Genomic DNA, 27577 nt, shown 5'->3' on the forward strand with positions numbered 1-27577 from the left:
TTTTTTAAACCTGCCTAATAATAAAAAGATGAATTTATGTAGCAATGAAATATTCTTTTTATCTATCAAATTGGCAAATTACTTTTTAAAAAATCTTAATACCCAGTGTTAGTAAAGGTGGGAGAAAGGAATATATGTATTTATTATACATATCAAGAAGGATAGTAAATTGGTAATTTCTGGAGTTTAATTTAGCAATCCATTTAAACAAACTTAAAAATCCATATACTCTTTGACACAGAAATTCTAATTCTAGGAGTTTATCTTATGGAAATAATCATAGGTATCCCAAAAGATTTTGTCACAGGAATATTTATAAAATGGAAAAAATTAGGAACAACCATATTTCTACAATTGGCTAATTAAACCAAAGTATAGATGCATAACACGTAGTACTATGCAGCCATTAGAAATGACATAAAGGAAGAATAGTTTTAGGAAAAGGAGAAATATTCTCATTATATTAAGTAGGAAAAAGTGGGTTACAAAACAGTAATGTCACATTTTTTAAAAAACTTACTTGGGCCTAGTTACAAGACTGAAAGAATTGACACCAAAGTATTACTTTCGGTGATCGACAGGTGGTAAGATTGTGGGCAATTTTAATTTTCTTTCTCTTGATCATCTATATCTTGTAAATTTTCTTCAATAAAAATTATTTTTTAAGTAGTTGGAGTGTTTGTTTTTAGTTAGTTACGCATGAAGCTTACAGAAAAAGTCATTGGAGACTGTCAGAACCATTAGGTCTCTACTCTCCTGCCTTTTCCCAAATAGAAAGAACTAGTATGCTCCTAGGTAGGTTTAGGAAGCACAGGAAGGGACCACTTGGGAAGCTGAGATCCCCAGCCAATAAAAGGATGTAGGGGATGCAGGGTTTGGACAACTGGGGAAATTCTGAGGATTTAGTAATTGGTAGAATCAGGAAATGCAGTGATCATAGAAATCCTGGGGTGCTCCGTGATTTAGGAAAAGGAAATTCAGGTCTTGATTTTTAAAAGTGAAATCAGAGAAGAAAGTACTCTTGATTATTCCTGATACAAAATCAGTGTTCAGATCTTCTCCCCTAAACTTTAGTTTAGTTAAACATATTTTCCCAAAATTATGTGGCTAAAGTCTGAAAATGAAGTTAAATGCTCTGAACCTAGGAGATTGTCCACATGTTTAACCAAGGGATCATACATAAGAAAAAATATAGATTTTTTTTTTTTAAGATTTATTTGGGTAAAATCAGACTTCAGGTAGTGCCTACTTATGGGGGCTTCTAAAGGACAGAGAGAAACACAGTTCATTTGAGTTCAAAACACTTCTGTGGACCACTCATTCTCTGTCTGGGCCTTTGGGAGACCCTAATCCCTCAAATTCCAGACCCTGTCCAGAAGTCATTCCTTCCCAGAGTACTCAGAGGCAGGATGCTGAAGGCAGGACCCATCCGACTCTCAGAACTTGGCCCCAGCGCAAACCTCTGCTCAGACTGAAAAATTCACATTCTAAGTTTGATAGAAAAATCTCCATTCATACTGAACTGTAGTCAGAAACTTAAGTTATTTCTACATCCTGGAAGAGATATTTCGAATTTCCCAAAGAAATGCTTAAAGAAATCAATTCCTCAAAACTGAAATTGTTACCCTCAATCTGGGAAATTTAATTTCATGCTTCCAAATGGATATTATGGGCACTGCTTTGTTTTTCAGGGCATACATAGCTCTAATTATATGGAAACTGTGCACCAAGGAACCACATGGCAACCATCATACAATTGGAGAGTAATTATCAGTTCCTTTCTGTTGTTTAAACCACAGCCACACAATAAAATAGTAAAATTGTAAATAATATAGTAGTTAATCTGTTAACTCTCTGGGCAGTGTAGTACTAGGTATATATATATATATATGCCTTGGGAGAGGGAAATGTTTAGTCATAAAAATTTCAAGCCTCAATTTTCCCGAACAAAAGAACTTCAAAACAAAAGGAAAAAAATGCTAAGACCCTACATAGCATCTAGCTTTTAAAAAAAAGGCAGAATTGCCTGTTTTTGCCTTAAGAAAACTGTAAAGTATTAGATATCCAGCTTTGGGGACAATGGAGGCAGAATGTTAGTCAACCCTGTTAATTTCGCTAATTCATTCAAAATACAAAGGATCCCAACCTGTGAAATGGGATCAGTCAAAACTGATTTGACAATTGATGTGATTACCGTTTAAGCCTGCCTCAGGGGATTTCTCCCTAAATTACTTTCACAATCCTCCCAGCTCTCTAGATCTTTGTAATTCAATAAATATTTGTATTAAGATCGTGTCAGGTAAGGAGATTCCCAGAGAATTTCTTTGATCCCTCCAATTGCCTGGTGCCGTGCTAAGCTCAGAATCAGAGTCCACAAATGTGTCATGACAGAAGATTCTAAGATCGCTGCCGTAAGTTTCATGACAGCTGTCCCAGGCTGATTGTATTAAGCAGTCAGGTTTCTACCCTCTGAATGCCTACCCTGGCCAAGCACTGTGGACAGTTGAGCCAGTCTAGTTGGCATTAAGCCGCTCGGGATGTGGAGCTAAGAGCACTACAATTTTGTGTTCTAGGCAGATGGCCTACATTTACAGGGTACCAAACTTTGTAGAAAGACCTGTACTACACACATACAGGAGAGTCAAGGGACTGAAAACATAATTCCGATGCTCTAAGAGTTTACAGTTGAGGGACTTCCCTGGTGTCACAGTGGTTAAGAATCCGCCTGCCAATGCAGGGGACACGGGTTCCATCCCTGGTCCGGGAAGATCCCACATGCCGTGGAGCAACTAAGCCCGTGTGCCACAACTACTGAGCATGTGCTCTAGAGCCTGCGTGCTGCAACTACTGAAGCCTGCGCGCCTAGATCCTGTGCTCCACAGCAAGAGAAGCCACTGCAATGAGAAGCCCACGCACCGCAACGAAGAGTAGCCCCTGCTCGTGACAACTAGAGAAAGCCTGTGCTCAGCAATGAAGACCTAACACAGCCAAAAAATTAATTAATTAAATTAATTTTTTTAAAAAAAGTTTACAGTTGAGCTAGAGATAAGAATTTGGGTGTAGGCTTCCCTGGTGGCGCAGTGGTTGAGAATCTGCCTGCCAATGCAGGGGACACGGGTTCGAGCCCTGGTCTGGGAAGATCCCACATGCCGCGGAGCAACTGCGCCCGTGAGCCACAACTACTGAGCCTGCGCATCTGGAGCCTGTGCTCCGCAACAAGAGAGGCCACGACAGTGAGAGGCCTGCGCACAGCAATGAAGAGTGGCCTCCGCTTGCCACAACTAGAGAAAGCCCTCGCACAGAAACGAAGACCCAACACAGCCAAAAATAAATAAATTAATTAATTAAAAAAAAAAAGAATTTGGGTGTAGCTGTCAATTACATCTCAATAAGAATTAAAAAAAAGAATTTTGGTGCTAGAAAGAACTTTAGGGATAAAGAGATCAGAGTATTAGGATCTTAAATTCCCATGCATGCCCACCTCCCACCCCCTGCCAATCATAGAAGGTCTGCTTATACCCAAAAGGCTAAATAAATGTTTAATTCAGTTTTAAAATAAGTTATTCCAGCAGCCGCAGAGCACAGGGAGATCAGCTCGGTGCTTTGTGACCGCCTGGAGGGGTGGGATGGGGAGGGTAGGAGGGAGGGAGATGCATGAGGGAAGGGATGTGGGAACAGATGTATATGTATGACTGATTCACTTTGTTATAAAGCAGAAACTAATTTTAAAAATAAATAAATAAATAAATAAAATAAGTTATTCCATATTATTATTTAGGTAATGCGCATACTAATTTCTAAAGGCACAAAAAGGTATAGAGGAAAATGTTTCCCTATCACTCCTGGTCCCCAGCCATCCAGTACCCCACATCAGAAGCAACACATGTTACAACTTTCTTACATGTAATTGTGGAGACAGTCTGTGCATCTAGGAGCATGTGTATGTGGAGAGAGATACGGATATAGATATATACAAAAAAGTGTTTGGGGTTTTTTTGGCCGAACCGTGAGGTCTTAGTTCCCCGATCAGGGATTGAACCCAGGCCGTGGCAGTGAAGGCACCGACTCCTAACCGCTGGACTGCCAGGGAATTCTCCAAAATAGTGTATTATGACTATGATTCTGCTCCTTGATTTTTTCACTTAATTTGGAGAATATAATCTTGGAGACTCCATATCAATATATATGGGCCTTCCTCATTTTTAAATTTTAATTTTCTAGTAAGAAATTAGTCACATATTTGAAAATTAATTTTAAAATAAATTAAAAGTTTCTCTCTTACCCATGTCTCCAATCACCAGTTGCTAACCCGTCCCTAAGAACTAACCTTTATTGTTTGTGCTTATGTAACTTTCCAGAATTTCTTTATGTTTATGCTTATAAGCCAACGCATATTCTTTTATTTCTCATATTTTTACACAAAGGCAGGTACTCTTCTGAACCTTCCTTTTTTTCATTTAATAATATGCCTTTGCAGAACTTTACAGGTTGTGGACAGTTCCTTCCTTCATTTGTAACCGTTCAATAGTATTCGACTGCACTCTGAACCATGATTTATTTGCTCTTACAAGTTATGCTGTAAGTAACCTTGTACTTGTGTAATTTCCTACATGTGCTAGTATTGGTAGGTTAAATTCCCACAAGAGAAATTGATGTATCAACGGATGGGTGCTTGTAATTTTGATTGACATTGTCAGATTGTCCTCTATATGGACTGTACCAACTCAAGTTCCTACCAATAATGTATGAGACCCTGTTTCCCCATTCTCTGACCAATATAGGTTTTTTTAACCAAATCCTTGGTCCTTATCTATCTTATAAATCGAATATGGTGATTTATTGAAGTTTTAATTTCCATTTCTCTTAAGAATGAGGTTGAGCATCTTTTCTGCAAGCATGATTTGTATTTCCTTTTCTGTGGGCTGTATTTTTATATTTTTGCCCATTTTCACACTATGTTTTTGGTCTTTCGATGATGGTTTTTTGAGAGTTTTTACATATTAGAGAAATCAGCCTTCATGCCATGCATTGCACACCTTTTTTCTCAGTTTGTTGCTGGTCACTAACTCTTTTTATGATTTTTTTTCATGCAGTGTATTTTTATTTTCACATCATCAAATGCATTAACTTTTTTAGGGATTCTGGGTTTTATGTCTTCATTAGAAAGGCCTTCTTCCCAGAAGCATATACCAGAATATCTCATATGTTTTCCTCTTGTACTTTTATGGTTTTATTTTTTATATTTAAATCTTTGATCCAACTAGAACTTATTCTGATATTAAAAAGTTAGGGGGCTTCCCTGGTGGCGCAGTGGTTGAGAGTCTTCCTGCCGTTGCAGGGGACATGGGTTCATGCCCCGGTCCGGGAAGATCCCACATGCCACGGAGCGGCTGGGCCCTTGAGCCATGGCCGCTGAGCCTGCGCGTCCGGAGCCTGTGCTCTGCAACGGGAGAGGCCACAACAGTGAGAGGCCTGCGTACCGCAAAAAAAAAAAAAAAAAAAAAGTTAAATTGAGATTAAACTTTACTTTTTCTTGAGATAGCTACCCCAGTAGTCGTAAAATCATTATTGAGCAATCCATATTTTCCCCAACTGGAAAGTGTTACTTTAACATACACTAAATTTCTATATGTATTTGAGCCCATTTCTGTACTTTCTATGTTTATCCCTTGATCTGTATGTCTGTACAGGCATCAGTGCTATAGTTTTGATTACTGAAGTCTTAAAATATGGTTTAACATCTACTAAGACCAGTCTCCTCTCAATATTCTTCCTGTTGAGAGTTTTCCTGGCTATTCTTGCTTGTTTATTTTCCCACATGAACTTTAGAATCAGCTTGTCAAGTTCCCAGGAAAATAATTCTCTTGGTATTTTTATTGGGATTTCGGTAAATATTTTTAGATCAACCTAGTGAGAATTGATATCTTTATGATGTTGAGCCCTTTGTTCCAAGAACATGGCAGGAGTATCTGTTTGTAAAGTCCTTTGATTCTCTCAAGAGTGTTTTAAAGTTTTATTCAAATAAGTCCTGTACATTCCTTGTTCAATTTTATCTTTTTTTCTTGGTGCAATTATAAATAATGACTTTTCTCCTTAAATACTGAATATTTAGGACATCTGCACATCTGGGTCAATATTCTCTGATTTCAAATATCATATCATATTTCTGAGGCAATGTGACATCAATGCCAAAACACTCCAGGAATTCTCAAATTACAAAGTTTTCATAGTAAATAAGTTGTAATTGATTTTAATTTTTTAAAAATCCGCACACAAGGACACGTTGAGGATCTGGCTTTAAAACCTAGGTTAAAAAACAACAACAAAAACCGCTCTAGGTTAAAAAAAATAGTAAAATCAGTGAAAACTGTCTTTTTAAAAATGTTTCCACTACCATCCCTCCAGGCATCCCTAGAAGCAAGGATCTTCTTAAAATATACATTGAATCATCTGACTCCCATGCTTAAAATCATCAGTGGCTTCTGAGAGCACTGTAAATAAAATGGACATCTAAACAGACCCTTCCATTTGGACCGAGATCAGCAGGGAGGGTCATCTCTGCTTCATGTGGCATAAGCTAGGCTGGCTCCACTGGGGGACTGGAGGGTACACTTCAAGTTAGCAAGTTAATTCTGGCTGTCAGCTGAGGCTATGGGCAGGTTCAGCTCTACTGAATGTCGGCCTCTCCACAGGCTGCTTGGACTTCTTCCCAACATTGTGACTTGGTTCAAGAGTGAATGTCTGAGACAGAAAGTAGAAGGTACCACCTTCTTAAGGTCTGGGTCAAGAAACTACTATAGCATCACTTCTACCATGTTCTAATAGTTAAGATTCAGGGAAAAAGGGGTATAATCTTACTTCTTGACAGGAGAATTGCCAAGGAATCCAGTACATGTTTTAAAACCATGGCATCCATCTAGATAAAGCAAGTTCTCTCTCCACCCCCTTTGCAGCCAGTCTACCCGAAAGAGTGGTTTCCACCCACTATCTCTTCTTCCTTTCCAGCTAATCTCTTCTCCATCAAAAGCAATCCAACTTCAGCCTCCACAATTGAACTTGCTCTCACCTAAGTCATCATGCTCATCCAGGGAACCTTCTAGTTCATGGACTAAGGAATTTAAACCAGACTGGGAATTCTTAACTTGAGGTCCAAAGACCTCTGAAATTGTGTGTCTAACCACGCACATTGGTGCATTTTTCCCCCAGCAGGTGCCATCAAGAAGTAGGATCATCCAGATTTCCTGGCGGTCCAGTGGTTAGGACTTGGCACTTTCACTGCCGTGGCCTGGGTTCAATCCCTGGGGGGAACTAAGATCCCACAAGCCACTCGGCATGACCAAAAAAAATAAAAAATACTAGGATCATCTCAGCTTCTCAACAAGATCTGTGTTTCAGAAAAGATTACTAGCCAGTCAGTGTTCTGCAGGACCTCTGAGCACCTTAGCTATGTCTGTTAATAACAATAGAGCCAGCATTTCTTTTGGAGCTTTCTAAGTGTCGGGTACTATTCTAAAACCTTTATGTTCATGATATCATTTCGTCCTCAAGTTACTCTCTGATAGGTATTATCATCCCCATTTTACAGATGAGTAAACTGAAACACAGAGATGTTGCTATGGACTGAATATTTGTGTCTTCCCCAAAATTCAAAATGTTGAAACCCTCATCCCAGTGAGACAGTATTTGGACGCGGGGCCTTTGGGAGGTAATTAGGTCATAAGGGTGGAGCTTTCATGAATGGGATTAGTGCCTTTTAAGAAGAGGCCAGAGAGCTAGCTAGATTTCTTTCCACCATGTGAGGATACAAGTTGGCAGTCTGCAATCTGGAAGAGAGCTTTCATGGGAACTGTACCCTGCTGATACCCTGATCTCGATTTCCAGTCTCCAGAACTGTAAGAAATAAATTTCTGTTGTTTGTAAGCCACCCAGTCCATAGTACTTTGTTACAGCAGCCCAAACTGACTAAGGGTCTAGCCCAGGGTTACACATCAGGTAAATAGCAGCACCAGGAATCAACCCAAGCAACCTGGCTTTGGAATCTATATGCTTAACCCCTACTCTGCCTCTCAAAATACCTTGATCATTTTAATAGCTAAATAGTATTCCAGTGAGTTAATAGGCCACAATTTGGGTAACCAGTTCCCTATTATTTAACTCCCATTTTATACATGAGAAAGTTAGCTCTCAGAGATGTTAACTAACTTGCGCTTGTAGACTGGTGAAGAACCCAGCTCATAATAATAGCTACTGGCTGTCATTTATTAAGTGCCTTTTATATGCCTGGCCTTTATGCCCTTTGAATCCCTGCCCCTCTATGAGATTAGTATTAGATATGAGGAAACGAAACCCAAAAGGATTAAATAATGCCTAGGAGCACACAGCTGGCAAGCATCAGATCAAGGATTAAATTCCAGAACCTGTGCCCTTTTTCCTCTGATACACCATGTCCAGTTAATCACAGGTACTCTGCTTTTCAGTACTATGTGAAGAACCCTCTCTCATACAGTGCTGGTGAAAGTATATCAATAAACGGGTGCAATCACCATGGAGGGCAATTTGGCAATATTTGTCAAAATGATATATGTACATTCACAACAATGTAAATATACGTAACCCTACTGAAGTGTACACTGAAAAATAGTTGAAATGGTAAATTTTATATGTGCTTTTTTTTTTTTTTTTGCAGTATGCGGGCCTCTCACTGTTGTGGCCTCTCCCGTTGTGGAGCACAGGCTCCGGACACGCAGGCTCAGCGGCCATGGCTCACGGGCCCAGCTGCTCCGCGGCATGTGGGATCTTCCCAGATCCGGGCACGAACTCGCGTCCCCTGCATCGGCAGGTGGACTCTCAACCACTGCGCCACCAGGGAAGCCCTATATGTGCTTTTTTACCACAGTAAAAAAAAAAAAAAAAGACATATGTGCATACCCTTTAACCCAACAATGTAACTAGAAATTTATCCTGTGGATATACACATTTGTGGAAAATGATGTGTCCTCAAGAATATTTATTACAACATTGTTTGTATTAACAAAAGATACGGCTTCCCTGGTGGCGCAGTGGTTGAGAGTCCGCCTGCCGATGCAGGGGACACGGGTTCGTGCGCTGGTCCGGGAAGATCCCACATGCCGCGGAGCGGCTGGGCCCGTGAGCCATGGCCGCTGGGCCTGCGCATCCGGAGCCTGTGCTCCGCAACAGGAGAGGCCACAGCAGTGAGAGGCCTGCGTACCGCAAAAAAAAAAAAAAAGATTAGATGCAAGTGACCATTAGAGGGAGACCAGTAAAATAAATTATGGTCCACTATACAACTGAGTACCATGCGGCCTTTAAAAAGAACAGGGAGGGACTTCCCTGGTGGTCCAGTGGGTAAGACTCTGTGCTCCCAACATGGGGGTCTGGGTTCAATCCCTGGTTGGGGAACTAGATCCCACATGCATGCCACAACTAAGAGTCCGAACACCACAACTAAGAAGCTCACATGCCACAACTAAGAGCCCACATGCTGCGATGAAGATCCCAAGTGCCAAAACTAAGACCTGGTACAGCCAAAATAAATAAATAAATATTTAAAAAAAAATTTTTTAATAAATAAAAAGGAACAGGGAGATGTTTATACTGATGGGGAAAGATTGCCATGATACATTGTAAAGTGAAAAAGGTAAGCAATTGTGTAAAACACAGGTGATGGGAGGTTAGGGGATAGGCGGGAATGGGGAGAAAAATATACACATATTTGCTTATATACTGATAGACCTCTGTAAAGAAGCACAAGAAACTTCTAACACTTGTTGCTTCTGAGATGGAGAAGTGGTGGCTGGGGACAGGGGATGGAGATTTTTATACTTTTTGAATTTTGAAGTTTTGTGAACTCAAGAAATTAAATAAGGGAGTTCCCTGGTGGTCTTGTGGTTAGGATTTGGCACTTTCACTGCCGTGGCCTGGGTTCAGTCCCTGGTGGGAGAACTGAGATCCTGCAAGCTGTGTGGTGCTTCCTGAAAGAAAGAAAGAAAGAAAGAAAGGGGGGGGGAAGAAATTAAATTTAAAATTCTATTTAAAAAATATATATTTAGAGGATTGAGAAGTGGTGGAGATCTCAAGAAATCTAGCACTAGGTGTGCCCAAGACAGCATCTGAAGCATTTGCTAGGCTTGTGATGAGACTCTGTGTCTCACTTACTCACTGCTGTATACCCAAAGACAGCAGTTCTAGAACCCTTGATGGTACCAGAAAAGTACTCTAAGGATGCTTGTTAGGTGAGTGAATGAACGAGTGAACAGATAGCTGGTGTTAACTATTTATTCTTGTACTTCTCTGTGTTGTAGGCTTTACATTCATAAGTTCAGACATTTTTAGAGTCAATAACATCCTTCTTAGGTTTAACAAAGACCTATTTCATCTTGTTGCATCCTTGATAGAAATGAGCAACAATTGGTTAGAGATCTCATTTTAACCTTCTAAATGCTTGAAGTCATTTGTGACTTCTTGGACTTCCCTTTTACCAATTCAGTGGCTTCAGTTCTTAACCTTATAGCAAATACCAATTTAGCACCTGTTCAATCATTCTGTCTTCTCTGAGCTCTCCAAATCTGTCTCTAAATGTAGTTTTTCAATTGGTTCATGATATTCTAGTAAGGATCAGACCTCTCAAATACTGTGGAAGGTTTATTAACCAGGTTTTCACATTCCCTTCCATTAACACTTGCCTGTGATATCTTTTGAAAGAAAATCTTTTTTTTCCCCCAGAGGCAGCATGGATTGAGAAAAGAGAACCAGGTTTCAAGCCAGAAGATCCTACTTTTGAATCTGTACCTTTACCATGTACAGGCTGAGTGGCCTTTCATTCCTTCATTTAACAAATATTTGTTGAGCCTACTCTGTGCATGGCACGGTTCTGGATACTGGGGACTGAGTAGTGGGCAAAACAAACAAAAACCTCCCTACTCTCATGGACTTCACATTCCAGTGGGGAAAGACCACCAAGAAACAAAATGAACAAGTAAAATATATGTCATTTTGTTTTATTTTACTTTTTAACAGCTTTATTGGAGTATAATTGCTTTACAGTGGCATGTTAGTTTCTGCTGTATAACAAAGTGAATCAACTATACATATACATATATCCCCATATCCCCTCCCTCCTGCGTCTCCCTCCCACCCTCCCCATCCCACCCCTCTAGGTGGTCACAAAGCACCGAGCTGATCTCCCTGTGCTATGCAGCTGCTTCCCACTAGCTATCTATTTTACATTTGGTAGTGTATATATGTCCATGCCACTCTCTCACTTCGTCCCAGCTTACCCTTCCACTCGATAAGTGCTATGGAGAAAAGTTAAAAAAGGAAAGCAGGATAGGGAGTATGGGGGGCAGGGGGTACAATTTTAAATTGAGTCAATAACATCTTTCTTGGCAAGGCCACACTGAGAAGGTGAGAATTGAGTCAAGACCCTACGACTGTGAGGGTGTGAGTTGTGTGGATTTCTAGAGGTAGAGGGACAGCTAGTGCAAGGGCTCTGAGGTGGTAAGTGGCTTGGCAAAGAACAGCAAGGAAGGGAAGTGAATAGAGAGCGGGGTTTGGCCAGAGAGGAGGCTGTGAGGGGCTGGGCAGTGACCTGTGACTGAGTGAATTAATTTCTGACAATTATAACAATATCTATTCTCTGAGGTTTAAATAAAGTAACATACATGGGGGCTTCCCTGGTGGCGCAGTCTTTAAGAATCCGCCTGCCAATACAGGGGACACAGGTTCAAGCCCTGCTCGGGGAAGATCCCACATGCCACGGAGCAACTAAGCCCGTACGCCACAACTACTGAGCCTGTGCTCTAGAGCCCACGAGCCACAACTACTGAGCTCACACGCCAGAACTACTGAAGCCTGAGCGCCTAGAGCCTGAGCTCTGCAACAAGAGAAGCCACCGCAGTGAGAAGCCCACGCACCGCAACAAAGAGTAGCCCCCACTCGCCAAAACTAGAGAAAGCCCGCGCACAGCAACAAAGACCCAACACAGCCAAAAATAAAACTAATAAATAAATAAATAAAGTAACGTACATGAAAAGTGCCTGCCAGAGTATGACCTGAGCAGATTCAAGTAAGTTTAATTGTCTGCTAGTCTTTGAGGCTGTTTCTCAGGTTGGGGAATTTTTTTTCTAATGATGTACTCCCTGTGATTAGAGAGATGTCTGTGTTCTGAAACATCTTCTCAAAAACAAAAAAAACTCACGTGGCTTATATCAGTTAAAGTGTTGGCCCACATCCCAGAGTTGATGATTTTTGTATCTAAAAGATATCAGCAGATTACAAACCCACCCACCTGCGGCAGAGCAAAGGCTGACAGGACACCCTCCTTTAACAGAAGCCAAAGGTAAAGAGGTGAGAGAGGAATAGTGGTCTGAGGTCACTGGAGAATACAAACCAATTTAATTGATTCAGCAGAACATTTAGTCAGTGCGTGCATCTGATGGATTAATTCTCTCCGCAATGCAGGCTGAACACCTTATCAAAGACTAGACTTTCCAGACAACAGTATTGCCTAACCAAAATGGGTTTCTCTCTGCAGGCCTTTCTGTTTCTTTACTGAGATCTCAAGATTTTAAAGAAGAGGGATAGAGGTAACGTGACACTTCAGCAGCCAATCAAGAGACAATTGTCTGAGAACAAAGGTGAAAGAAAACCAATGGAGTTGCCTGTCCCCAATTCCAGATTTAGAGACCACAATTGCTATCAATTGCTTCTTGCAGAGGCCCTTGATTTCTGGCCTGTAGAATAGCCTTGCTGTTCTGTCAACAGATAGAAACCTAGGTGGATTGAATTAATTTTGCTATCATCAATCCATATCAATCTCAGGTCTGTTAACTATTAATACCTCAGGCCATGATGACCTCAGGTTCTCCAAGAAGTATCCAGGTAACACAGTTCAACTACATCAGCAACTAGAACCAACCTAAGCACACACACACACACACAGAGCTGTATTGACAGAGGATAAACTAATAGTTGTATTAGGGCAATAAAATTATTTTATCCTGTTTTTCAAAATAGTACTTTTGAAATTAAAAAAATACATATTGGGTTTTTTTTTGTTTGTTTTTTGTTTTGTTTGTTTGTTTTTGCGGTACACGGGCCTCTCACTGTTGTGGCCTTTCCCGTTGCGGAGCACAGGCTCCGGACGCGCAGGCTCAGCGGCGTAGCCACTCCGCAGCACGTGGGATCTTCCCAGACCGGGGCACGAACCCGTGTCCCCTGCCTCGGCAGGCGGACTCTCAACCACTGCGCCACCAGGGAAGCCCCTATATTGGGTTTTAGTAAATGTGGATTACTAAGTATTGTGTGATTAATTTGTGTCTTAAAATTCCAAACAACCTATTTGATAGAGGAGATTGATTTTTTTAAATTCAGTCCATCAATATAATATGCAGCCGTTAAGCTATGCTGTAGAGGACCAGTGAGTGACCCAGAGAATGTTCAGGATATATTGTGAAGTGAAAAAACAATGAGTACTGTACAACAGCATTGAATAAATATTTTTATACCTAAGGATAGAATGTATATGAAAATGACTAACATATTAAGTGTTTACTCTCAGAAGATAAACTCACAGGTGGTTTTAATTTTCTTTGTGCTGATCTACATTTTCAAAAATTTCTACGATGAACATGTATTACTTTTGTAATAAGAAAAATTATTTCAGTTTTGTGTTAATTAAAATTCACCCAACATTTCTAAAAGTCCAATTCATTTTCCAACTAGGAACACAGCTAAAGCAACCAAGATATCTACTTTCCTTGAGAAAAAGGCTTGAAAAAAAGCATACAGTCATGAAGATTTGTGCCACTGCCATTTAATAACGGCAACACTGATAGGTAGTGTTGTCAGCGTTTTGCCTGTGTCACCTCACCTAATCTGCACAACCACCCCATGAAGAAGGTCCCATTAGGGAGCCCATTTTAGAGAGGAGGAAACAAGAGCAGAGAGGATAAGTAAGTTGCCCAAAACCAAAGTTAGGAAGAGGTACAGACCCGGGCAGTGCGGTTCCAAGCCTGAGTCCTCACCACTGTTGGCTGCCTCACTACCAGTCTCTGCATCCAGGCAGCCCTGGTAACCTCCTCGTCTAGCACCCTCAACAGTTGCGGCAAGTCTAGCTCTCTCCTCAAAACCCGTGCTTCCCACCTCCCTTCTCACTTTCAGCAGCTGCCCTGATTTCAGAGAAAAGGAGCTTCCTGCATCCTTCTCTACTTATTCTCTTTAAAATGGAGCAACTCTATATAATTGCAATATTTGGAACATACTTATACTAAAAAAAAAGGATTCATTATTTATCTGAAATTCAAATTAACTGAGTGGCCAGTGTTTGGGGCAACCCTACTTAGAGAAGATTCTCAGCTATCTTTTATCCTAAGAAAAATATCTAAACAATCTTAATTCCTCATCCCTCTCCAACAACCAGTCACCAAGTCAGGAGATGCCTATCATGCCTTCCACACCCACCTCTCCTCCCAAGGTAAACTGTGTGACAACAAACCACATCTGCTGTTGCCCTTGACAGCCCAGTTTGAAGCTGTCAGGATCTGGCCTCTGTAGCTGACTAGAGGCTGGCCCGGGGGATTATTTCCACCTCCACTTCTGAACTCAGAGCCTGTCCACTGTTGTAACCAAATTCCAGCTGCCCTCCAGTTGTGGGAGTGTTGAAACAGGAGAGAAGGGGGCAGAGCACACCTTTAAAAGAGTGACACGGCCACAGGACATGACAAAAACTGGTTAGAACCAACAAGGTCCAAGGTGGTGGGAGATCCGACTTCCCCTTGAGCATCATTACACACTCATTGTAATACATCAGCATGTTAAATGACACACCCACAGGTGCCATGACAGTTCTGAGGCTAACCATTAAAGACCAAAAAGTGGGCAGTGGCCCAATTCTTGGAAATCTCTGCCCCTTCCCCCAAAATAGCTGAAAAAATCCTCTCACTCATTAGCCTATGAAATTACTCATCCCATTAAAACTAACCACACAATATTTCAGGGCCTCTCACCTTCTGAGATGGCCCACACTCTGTCTGTGGAGTTTGTTTCTCTCTAAATAAATCCACTTCTTACCTACCACTTTGTCTCTCACTGAATTCTTTTTGCAACGAGACATCAAGAACTTGAGTTTCCTACTCGACAGTGGCCCCTGTGCACACATTGTGTCCCTTTTTCTTCTAAACCACTGGTCTCATCATGTCACTGCACTTTCTAAAAACCTCTGTCATGTTTTCTTTCAGAACAGAGTTTCTAAAAAATTTGGTCCTAACCTACCTTTTCATATTTTGTAGCATCTCTGAATGCTGGGCCGAACATTTTGCCTTCCTCAGACTGCACATATGCACATTCATAACTTTGTGTGTGCCACTGACCTGTTTTTAAAAATGAGGGTCGGGCTTCCCTGGTGGTGCAGTGGTTGAGAGTCCGCCTGCTGATGCAGGGGACACGGGTTCATGCCCCGGTCCGGGAAGATCCCACATGCCGCGGAACGGCTGGGGCCGTGAGCCATGGCCGCTGAGTCTGCACGTCCAGAGCCTGTGCTCCGCAACAGGAGAGGCCACAACAGTGAGAGGCCCGCGTACCGCAAAAATAAATAAATAAATAAAATAAAAAATAAAAATGAGGGTGATTTGTTCATTCATTTATTCATTCAATAAGTATGCTTTGAGGACTGATATGGGCTGAATCATGTCCCCAAGTTCCTATGTTGGAGTCCTATCCCCCAGGACCTGAGTGTGTCTGTACTGGAGATACGGCCTTTAAAGGGGAGATTGAGGTAAAATGAAGCCACTAGGGTGGGTCTTAATCCAATCTGACTGTCTTTATGAAAAGAGGGGATTAGGACCCAGAGGTGCACAGAGGAAAGAGCACGTGAAGACATGGGGAGAAGACGGCCGTCTACACACCCAGGAGAGAGGCCTCAGGAGAAACCAACCCTAATGACCCATTGATCTTGGACCCTTGGCCTCCAGACTGTGAGAAAATAAATTTCTGTTGTTTAAGTCACCCAAAACAAACAAACAAAAAAAAAGAACCTGAGTTTCATTAAGTCCTGAGATCAGGTGTGTGATCTCAACTAAAAGACCGTGGGTTCAAGTCCCAGTCTGAGTTTTGGCCAGGTTTGAGTCCCGGCCTGTGGATTCAAGTCCCAATCTGAGTTGTGCAGTTTCAGTGTCAATACCTTAGGAGACCCCTGGTCATAGGTTGTCCTTGGTTACCCTCTGGATATGTCAAATGCAGCCTTTGCCTGACTCAGCACTTCTCCCCCATAACCCTGACTTTATAGCCCCAAGAAAAAGGAAACTTGTTCTGGGCTTGTTACCATGTCAGTGAGGTAGGGAATGTAGAACCCCTTCAGGAAAGGAGTGGGGCATAGTAGATATTCCTGGAAAAATGGAATCCATCTGGTACCTTAGGGAAAACAGTAATATACTTTATTTTCCACATCTACACTATACTTTCCTTGAGAGTAGGAGCTATAACTTTTATGTCCATGCTGAGAATGATCACAAGGCCTGGATAAATCTTACCATGAATGAATGAGTGAACCAATGAACAAAACAGCCTACAACAAGGAATTACTAAGCAAACTGTGACACCTCAGCCACCTGGCATACTACATATCAACTTAAAAGAATAAGTGTATATGCTATGTCAATACATAGAATTGTGTGTGTGAAACCAATTAAATTCAGAAGGTAGAACATTAGATCATTTGTAATCTGATTATAACTATGCTAAAATCTATACACAGATCACAATCAAGAGTGTCAGAACATTTGGAGTTGTAAATAGTTTAGAAACTAGTACTAGTAGGGGATTTTTCTATAAATTTGCTCAATTTCAAAATAAATATTTTCTTATAGCTGAGAATCCAGAGGGACCTCAGCCCCTGAAGCACTGGAATAAATAAATATGCAGGTCTCAGAATTTGAGCTCCTGTTAAAGTGGCTCAAGCTAAAAGATTTTCCTTTTTAGAGGATATTATTTGCTCTCGTGCTGCCCATACTCCAATGTGATAGAAGCAATATCTATTCAACACAGATAGAAGGGAACATCTAGCCATGACCTGGTTGGTTTGACTAATAAAGACCAAAAGCATATATTTTCATTCTGCCAGATAATCCCTGTTGTCTCGTTGAATTCAGACTGTATTTAAGTGTTAGCCTAGCTCAAGAACTGTAACTCCACAGATCTGTGTAAATCTCTCTCAAGACTATGTCTTCACCACGATCCTTCCCTAGAGCTCTCAGTGGTTCTTGGTTGCCTAATCCAAATTCCTCAACCCAGAAGGCGGCTACAGCAGCTGATTCCAATCTGCCCTTGCAGTCTTATCTTTCACTAATCTCTTCTGCTGTAACTGAATTTGCCTCTGGTATTTTACTTATAGAAATGCCTAATTCAAGCCCTAGTTTCTATGTAAATTCCTCAGTTGTCCCCATCAGAAGAGAGTTTTGGATCTCTCCTCCAAATTTCTCTGAATAGCATTTACTCTTTGCATTTTTCATTGGCCCTTAGCATTTTTCTGGCTTATACTCTTAATATCCTTTATGTGTGTTCATTTGGTCTTCCCAAGTAGACAATGTCATCATGGAAGGTGGAACAAACCAGCAAACTGATTTTCACAGGGTGGGTCGATGCACCATCAAACAGGTAGAGAAATTCAGTTATGTACATCCTCATAACCCAAGAGTCATCTTAACAATTTCCAGAAATAATGCCACACTCAAACTCTAGGAGACTGAATCATGCTAAGCAAAAGAGCCCAAAGATGATTTATAAGCCAAAATATCAACTTATTTTGCAATGACAGTAGCCATTTGTATAGGCTCTTTTCCTTCTGATGAAAACCAAGTTACAGATGAGAAAGTTCCTAGTAAGCAGAGGCAAGGGGAAAAAGGGAATTGGCTCTATAACCATGTATTAGTTTTCTATTGCTGCTATAACAAATTACCACAAAATTAGTGGCTAACAGCAACATAAATTTACTATCTTATAGTTCTGTAGATTTGAAGTCTGACATGGGTCTCACTGGACTAAAATCAAGATGTCAGCAAGGCTCTATTCTTTATGGAGACCCTAAGGGAGAATGTTTCTTTGAGTTTCTGGCTTCTAAAAGTGCCCACATCCCTTGGCTCATGGCTCCCTTCCTCCATCTTCTAAGCCAGTAATGTCAGGTCACTGAGCTCCTCTTCCACCTCCCTCTCCCACTTTGAAAACCTCTTGTGATTACACTGGACTCACCCAAATAATCCAGGATAATTTCCCCATCTCAAGGTTCTTAATCACATCTGCAATGTCTCTTTGCCATATAAATTAACATATTTTGGGGATTAGGACATGGACATATTTGGGAGACCATTATTCTGCCTACTACAATCAAATTTCCAAAAAGATATTCGTGTGAAATTAATATATTAGGTATGACTCTTAACACATATGTCAAATAAGGAAATGTTACTTTTATTCCTAAATTTTCGCTCCCATCAGATTAAGGTGATGAGAAATTAACAATCATTGTTGAGGGCACTTTATGTGGTGCCTATAATGCCACAAAAGTCTTGGTCTCCTGATATACAATGGCACTCTGCTCCATGGGATATGGGCATTTCTGCCCAAGCAGGACACCTCGGGGTCTAGTTATCCTCATACCCAAATCCACTCTGGAGTCTTGACCCCTCCCTGGGCCCCCAAAGTAGTAATGAAATCCCTGGAACTCTAGGACCCTTCTCTGTCTGGGAGTATCTCCCCTCTTGTGCACCCCCATTTCATTACTTTTGCGGGCAGGTGCCCCTCTCTTTCTTCCATCTTCTTCACTGGGTTTACACTTTTACAAAAAAACCTGAAGAGCCATTGGCTGTAAACTGCTTTTGTCGTTCCCTTTTGCAAAAATTCCCAGGAATGAAATTACAAAAGACCTAGACACAAAGGACCTGTGTAGAGCGGGGTGGGGTGGGGTTGTGTGTAGACTGAGAAATAATACAGTGAGCAGAACACATTGCTACAGTTAATAAATTAACATCTCAAAGACCAATCTTGTGGCATAAATATAGCCTACTATTTTATCTTTTTCCACCAGGATCTATTCCTATTTAAAATAGTTCTTGGTTCATCTTCCTCTTCTTTTTATTTTTTAATTGAAGTATAGTTGATTTACAATGTTGTATTAATTTCTGCTGTTCAGCAAAGCAATTCAGTTATACACATATATACATTCTTTTTTATGTTCTTTTCCATTATGATTTATCCCAGGATATTGGATATAGTTCCTTGTGCTATACAGTAGGACCTTGTTGTTTATGCATTCTAAATGTAATAGTTTGCATCTCTAACCCCGAACTCCCAGTCCACCCTCCCCCCACCCCACTGGCAAACATAGGTCTGTTCTCTATGTCTGTGAGTCTGTTTCTGTTTTGTAGATAGGTTCATTTGTTTCATATTTTAGATTCCACATATAAGTGATATCATATGGCATTTGTCTTTCTCTTTCTGACTTATTTCACTTAGTATGATAATCTCTAGTTGCATCCATGTTGCTGCAAATGGCATTATTTCAGTCTTTTTTATGGCTGGTTAGTATTCCATTGTATACATGTACCACATCCTCATCCATTCATCTGTTTATGGATATTTAGGTTGTTTCCATGTCTTGGCTATTGTGAATAGTGCTGCTATGAACATAGGGGTACATGTACCTTTTTGAATTATAGTTTTGTCTGGATATATGCCCAGGAGTGGGATTGCTGAATCATATGGTAGTTCTATTCTTAGTTTTTTGTTTGTTTGTTTAATATATTTATGTTTTGGGCTCTGTTGGGTCTTCGTTGCTGCACGCGGGCTTTCTCTAGTTGTGGTGAGCGAGGGCTACTCTTTGTTGCGATGCACGGGCTTCTCATTGCGGTGGCTTCTCTTGTTGCTGAGCACGGGCTGTAGGCGCACAGGCTTCAGTAGTTGTGGCTTGCAGGCTCTAGAGTGCAGGCTCAGTAGTTGTGGCGCACGGGCTTATTTGCTCCATGGCATGTGGGATCTTCCCGGACCAGGGCTTGAACTCGTGTCCCCTGCATTGGCAGGCGAATTTTTAACCACTGAGCCACCAGAGAAGTCCTATTCTTAGTTTTTTGAGGAGTCTCCATACTGTTTTCCATAGTGGCTGAACCAACTTACATTCCCACCAACAGTGTAGAAGGGTTCCCTTCTCTCCACACCCTCTCCAGCATTTGTCATTTGTAAACTTTTTAATGATGGGCATTCTGACTGGTGTGAGGCGGTACCTCATTGTGGTTTTTTTTTTTTTTTTTTTTGCGGTAGGCGGGCCTCTCACTGTTGTGGCCTCTCCCCTTGCAGAGCACAGGCTCCGGACGCGCAGGCTCAGCAGCCATGGCTCACGGGCCTAGCCGCTCTGCGGCATGTGGGATCTTCCCAGACCGGGGCACGAACCCGTGTCCCCTGCATCGGCAGGCGGACTCTCAACCACTGCGCCACCAGGGAAGCCCCTCATTGTGGTTTTGATTTGCATTTCTCTAATAACTAGTGATGTTGAGCATCTTTTTTCTTTTTTTTAAATTTATTTATTTATTTATTTTTGGCTGCATTCAGTCTTCGTTGCTGCCCATGGGCTTCCTCTAGTTGCAGCTAGTGGGGGCTATGCTTCCTTGTAGTGCATGCACTTCTCATTGCAGTTGCTTCTCTTTGTTGTGGAATACAGGCTCTAGGTGGTCTTCAGTAGTTGTGGCATGTAGGCTCAGCAGTTGTGGCTCATGGGCTTAGTTGCTCCATGGCATGTGGGATCTTCCCAGACCAGGGCTCAAACCTGTATCCCCTGCATTGGCAGGCAGATTCTTAACCACTGTGCCACCAGGGAAGTCCGAGCATCTTTTCATGTGCCTGTTGGCCATCTGTATGTCTTCTTTGGAAAAATGTTTATTTAGGTCTTCTGCCCATTTTTCGATTGGGCTGTTGTTTCTTTGTTGTTGAGTTGTATGAGCTGTTTGTATATTTTGGAAATTAAGCCCTTGTTGGTCGCATCATTTGCAAATATTTTTTCCCATTCCATAGGGTGTCTTTTTGTTTTGTTTATGGTTTCCTTTGCTGTGCAAAAGCTTATAAGTTTGATTAGGTCCCATTTGTTTATTTTTGCTTTCATTTCTATTGCTTTGGGAGACTGACCTAAGAAAACATTGGAACGATTTATGTCAGAGAATGTTTTGCCTATGTTCTCTTCTAGTTTTATGGTGTTATGTCTTCTATTTAAGTCTTTAAGCCATTTTGAGTTTATTTTTGTGTATGGTGTGAGGGTGTGTTGTAACTTCATTGATTTACATACGGCTGTCCAACTTTTCCAATACCACTTGCTGAAGAGACTGTCTCTTTCCCATTGTATATTCTTTGTCAAAGATTAATTGACCGTAGGTGTATGGGTTTCCTTTTTTTAAAACTTAATTTTATTTATTTTTTTATACAGGTTCTTATTAGTTATCCTTTTATACATATTAGTGTATATATGTCAATCCCAATCTCCCAATTCATCACAACAACAACACCCCCGCCACTTTATTTCTGAGCTCTCTATTCTGTTCCATTGATCCATATGTCTGTTTTTGTGCCAATACCATGCTGTTTTGATTACTGAAGCTTTGCAGTATTGTTTGAAGTCTGGAAGGGTTATGCCTCCAGCTTTGTTCTTTTTCCTCAGGATTGATTAAAATTTTAATATGAGCAAGTAGTTCTTCTGGTTTTTCCATGATTACTGACTTTAATTATTTAAGTCATAAAAGAATATATTTTCTTTGCAAAATATTCTAACAGTTCAGACATAGTAGAAGTGCTCTTGACCTCCCTCCACCCAGTCCCACCCCCTTCCCAGGAGATCACCTCTGCTGGCAGTTTATTTGTATCCTTCTGTTATGATTTTTAAAAGTATATGTAAATCCCTTTGAGCTACTTGAATCTCTATGTTTATTATTAGTTGTAAAAGTCCCCAGTGACCACAGAAATACTCATTATGGGGAAAGGGAAGTTTTAAAATAGGGGAGCGACAGTGTTTATCATAAACCAGTCCAGCAGCAGGGAAAACCCCAGGCCTTTTTTAGATCTCTGAGAGCTGGACAGGGATGGCTTAAGGTGACTGGCCAGAGGCTAGGAGTGGACAAAGAAAGGAAATCCAGAACAATAGGGTCACTCCACCTCTGCCCTTCTGGAGGTGGGGCCACTGCAGTCAGTGTGGAGTCAGCCTATTTAACGTAATTTAGGGATTAGAAAGTCACCAGGGTTAAAATATTAAGTCATTACTTTGAATTCTAAGATAGAATATGATGAGCAGAGTGGAAAGGTCTGAGTGTCAGATGCTTCTTTAGGTCCAAACACTGCACGGGAGTTAGAAAGGGACACGGAAGATGGTGCCACTTCAGTTATTTTGCTGCTTACAATTGTAATAGGGATTAAAAACAGATGGGCATTATAGAATCCTTTCATTAAGAAAGTTGCTTTCTGTGTCATTTTTGTATTATCAGGCTATTTTTCCAAAATATTAATTTATTCTCCTGATTGTAAGAAAAAAAAAGTTACTGAATTTTACCCCACTCAGACCAGGAAATATATCTAGAGAGTTGGGAAATTCCTCATCTGGCCCTCTGGTTTAATGGGAAAAGCCCGAGACTGGGACTCAGGTCTTCACTAACCTCTCTGTGATCTCTCACTTAGTTGCTTAATGCTTCATTTGTCTCATCTGTAAAATGAGACTGTTGGTACAAATGATTTCTATCATCCTATGGGCTTGAAAATCTATTAGTTGAACCCATCTAGTTAATGTAAGACTGTCAGACTGAATCATACACTCAAAATGAAATGGAGAGTTGGATCAATTGTATGGATCATTCTGGAAAAAAATGAAAAGTAAATTGGACCTCAATTAGATATATTTCAGGCCAAATTGTTTATTCTGTTTTACTTTTCTGGGGCTGTGAGACCAGAGTCCTACCTGATGGATCAAGACAACTTGCTTCCTTTCAGCTCGATTTCACCTAGGTGGGCCCCTCAGAGATTTAAATACTCAGATCTAAAAATGCCAGGCATGGTTTTGCTCTATAGGTGCTGGAAAAACAAAGATGTTCTTTCAAACTCAGTGCTAACTAGATCTCACACATAGTGTCTACCACCATTTAGCTAACCAGCTTCTCTCTTACTTTATAAAGTGCCTAAAGAGTCATCTGGGGACCTTTTAAAATGCAGATTCTGATTCAGTAGGTCAGGGGAGAGGCTCATGCATTTCTAACAAGCTCCGAGGTAATGCTGATGCTGCTGGTCTGTGTTTCACCCTTGAAGAAGCAAGGGACTAGGGACTTCCCTCATGGTGCACTGGTTAAGAATCCACCTACCAATGCAGGGACCGGGTTTGATCCCTGGTCCAGGAAGATCCCACATGCCGTGGAGCAACTAAGCCCGTGCACCACAACGACTGAGCCTGCACTCTAAAGCCCACGAGCCACAACTACTGAGCCCACGCACTTAAAGCCCGTGCTCCACAACAAGAGAAGCCACCGTGATGAGAAGCCCGCACAACACAACGTAGCGTAGCCCCTGCTCTCCGCAACTAGAGAAAGCCCACGTGCAGCAATGAAGACCCAACACAGCCAAATAAATAAATAAATATTAAAAAAATAAATTTAAAGTAGCAGGGGGCTAAACCACTAGTCTCTCACTGTCTTTCATAATCCTCTATTTCAAATGCAAGCTATTTTTGATGAAAAATAACTAAAGCTTTAACTGATAAAACTAATGCTGCTTTCTGATAGTATTTGTGAAATAAATCCAGAATTAAAGTCATTCCTAGAATAAATGTTTTGGGTCTGGATGCCTAACATTTTGCTAATAGGAAATTAGGAAACTTACAAGTGTGTGCCTTTTTCTTTCAATCTATAGATAGACACTTTATACAGAGGCAAAGACTTATTAACATATATAAATCCCTTGATCCCAGAAAAGATTCAATGCAGTAAGTTGTGAGGATTAATGAGATAACCTATGTGAAAACCCTTAGCCTCATATCTAGTACTTACAAGATACCTAACCAAAAGATACATAACCAAGCAAGACAAAAGATACAAAGGAGAGTTTCATAGAAGGGGAATCTTGAAAGGTAAATAAATATTTGAAAAGATGCACAACCTCATTAGTAATCAGAGAACTGAAAATTCAAACCACAATGAAACACTACTTTATAACCTTCAGGTTGGTAAAAAGAAAAAATATATATATAATAGCACATGCTAGTGAGGCTATGTTTGTTATACACTGCTCATGGAATTTAAGTTGGTACAATTACTTTGGAAACAATTGGGCATTACTTGAAAAAGCTGTAGAATATGAATATCCAACCATCTAGTGATTCAAATCATAGCTGGAAATCCTAGAGAAGTTCTTGTACTATATACCAGTAGATATGCACTAAGAAGCTCATGGTATCGTTGCTCATAAGAGCAAAAAATGGAAACAAACCAAATGCGCATTTATACTAGAATGGATAGGTAGTTTTATCTTGATGTGATGGAATATTATATAACAGTGAAAATTAAGTACTGTAGTCACATGTTAGTATGGATGAATCGCACAAACAATGTTGGGGAATATGAAACATGGAAAACACAATGAAAACATGAAGTATTTAAGAACATATATATGTGTCATAAAACTGAAGGGAAATAAGAGTGATAAGTACAAAAATCAGGGTAATGATTATATTGAGATAAGGAGAAGGACAAAATTCAAGTTGGGCACCATGAGGAGTTTCAAATATTGACAATGATTGATTTCTGTTTCTCAGCCCACTGCTGAAATGTCAGCTTTCCTCAAGGTTGTCTTGGCAAGATCTCATTCACTCCACAATTCAACTCTTAGGTTGAATAACTCCTAAATCTCTGACTCTATAGCACCTTTCTGTTGAAATCCAGATCCGTTTGGTTTTTGCTTGTTTTTTTTTTTTTACTTCTTCCTATCTTCACCGTCAAAGGCAGCATGTACAATATTAAAGTTATTATCCTCGCTTACCAATCTATATCCCTTTCCTGTTGTCCCAAGCTGGACACTTGGTCATTCAACCTCTGCCAACATCATGTCAGTTTCTTGTGTTACCGTCTCAGTTAAGGATGCCATTAATCCTATCACCCACACCAAAAATGTGAAGGTCACTTTAAATTCCTCATCCCTACCTCACCTACAACATCAGTGATCAACTTCTCTCATCTAGACATTTCTCAGACCTCTGCCTTCATATCCAACCTCATCACCACTAATATATGTTATGTGCTCAATCTCAGACTACTGGAATCATCTTCTCTTTTTCTTCCCATCTCTTATCTTTCTCTCCAATCTTCCCCTCTATCCTCTTCGGCCAATAATTTTTCTAAAATGAAATCCAATCTTGTTCCTCCCCTAGAAATCTTAAACAGCTCCCTGTTGTTTTCAGAATAAAAAGCATACCCTTTGTCATTGAAGAAGGCATTGCAACATTACAATCATCAATACTAATAACTAACATTTAGTCAGCACTTACTATGGGTCAAGCACCATTCAAAATGCTTTACACTTATTAACTTGTCCTCAAAACAACCCTATTAGGCAGGTATTATTATTATGTGCTTGGCCCATAGTGGGTGATCAATAAATACTGTTGAATGAATGCATTCTTCTTTTACAGATGGGGAAATGAGGCTGAGGCTTAGGATGTTGAGTCATCCAAGATTTCATAGCTAGCAAATGGTAAATGAGTTACACAGGGCAATCTGACTCCAGGGCCTAAATGTTATCCATTATAATACTGCAAGTCTCTTTAAAATCGGAGCCTAACCTACTTTTCTGGCCTCATCTCTGGACACTTCCTAGTGTCCTTTTTCTATCCTAATGACTGTTCTCTGAATTTAGGAAGCAAATTAATACCTGTCCAACTTTATTCAGCTCTTGGCTCTGGAAAGCCTTTCTCTTCCCCCTCTTGGTCAGGGTAGCCCTTCTCAACCTTCAGTATCCAACTTCTTCTGTTGGCCTCATTTACCTGGAGGCTGAATTATTCCCTCTCCTTCTGCTCCCATAGCACTTTATTCATGCGTCTAATTACAGACACTCCAACACTATATTATGATTTATTTATGTGTCTGTACCTCACCAGGTTGTGTTCTCCTTCAAGGCAGGCACTGGGTTTCATTCATGTTTGTATCCCCAGCCTGCCATGTAATCAGGATTCAATAAATATTTGTTAAATGAATGAATAAATGGATGTCTTGGATTTGACTTTACAAAAGATACAGGAAATATTTCTTTGAAAGGACATTCCATATAATCACGTTTCTATAGAAGCTAAGAGTGTAAGATTAAATCTTAATTTAGCAAGGGCCCTTGGCAGGAAACTATTTCAATATCAACAACGTATCTTGCTTTTTGACATTACTTAATACAAGAGTGTCAAGGAATAGTTACAAAGACAAATCATAAGTGCACTGTAATGGAGGGGGCCGAACAAATAAATGGGAATGATTTGCTGATACTTACAATCCAGGGAATGAAACCTAGGGAAACTTAAAAGCCAAACTAGCCTCAAATATTTTCACTTATTTTTTAAACTTTAGACAAAGGAGTTGGGAATAGAGAGAAAAAAATTACTGGGTACCCTGTGCTAAGTTTGTTTTCATAACTTCTAGTTCTAATGCCTTCTCAAAAACATTAAGGACATCTATTCCCTTATTGTGGATTATGTGTCATCTCTTCTTGGTCTATGAGATGTAGATAACAGCAAGTTCAGTTTCTGAGACCAGTCATTTGGTAGGTTATTTGGATCCTTGGGTCTCTGAAAATTGTTAATTCCTGCCCAACTTACTAGCTTCAAGAGAGATACATCTGACTCATCAACAGATCCAGAAGTTGGATCATCCTCTTCATTGTTATCCTGGTATAATACTTGACAATTATTCCAGGATTATTTTCAGTAACTTGGTTAAGTCTTTCCACCTTTTCCCTCCCCACCTTTCTCTGTGTAACCAAAAACATCAGTTAAAAAACTCTCAAAAGAACCTTCTCTTGATTCCATTCCACAAATATGACCCAAACCATCAATTCCATGATGATTTTTTTTTTAAAAAAGCTCAAAAAGGACTATATGCATAGAGATTTCTTCTAGCTATTTGTCACTGCTTCTTTGGTAAACTTAAGCTTCTTGACAAAGGAGCCAGCATAACTAAAAGAAGCTTTGGGTCCATGGGCACAGGAGCATCACAGAAGTGCCCACAAATAGACAGACAAGAGCTTTCATGGTGACTCAATCGAATTGTTGAGTTATAACTGACCAAGTGAAAGACTAGTGAGCTGGAGCGATGCAAGATTCAGAGGGAGAGGATGAATAATAGTGCAAAGCCCAAGAGAACGGGGGTGGGGTGTGTGATCCACAACATAGGTGGAAAAAATAGCCTTAATAGGTGGAAAGGAGGGGTGTTATTTTGGAGGCAGGAAGTCAGGGGAGTTCCTTTTAAAGCTTTCTGTTTTCAGCTAAGTAGGAGGTGAGGTCATTCTTGGAGGGTGA

Source organism: Mesoplodon bidens (genome assembly GCF_964165515.1).
Source record: "Mesoplodon bidens genome assembly, chromosome: 14".
NCBI lineage: Eukaryota > Metazoa > Chordata > Mammalia > Artiodactyla > Ziphiidae > Mesoplodon > Mesoplodon bidens.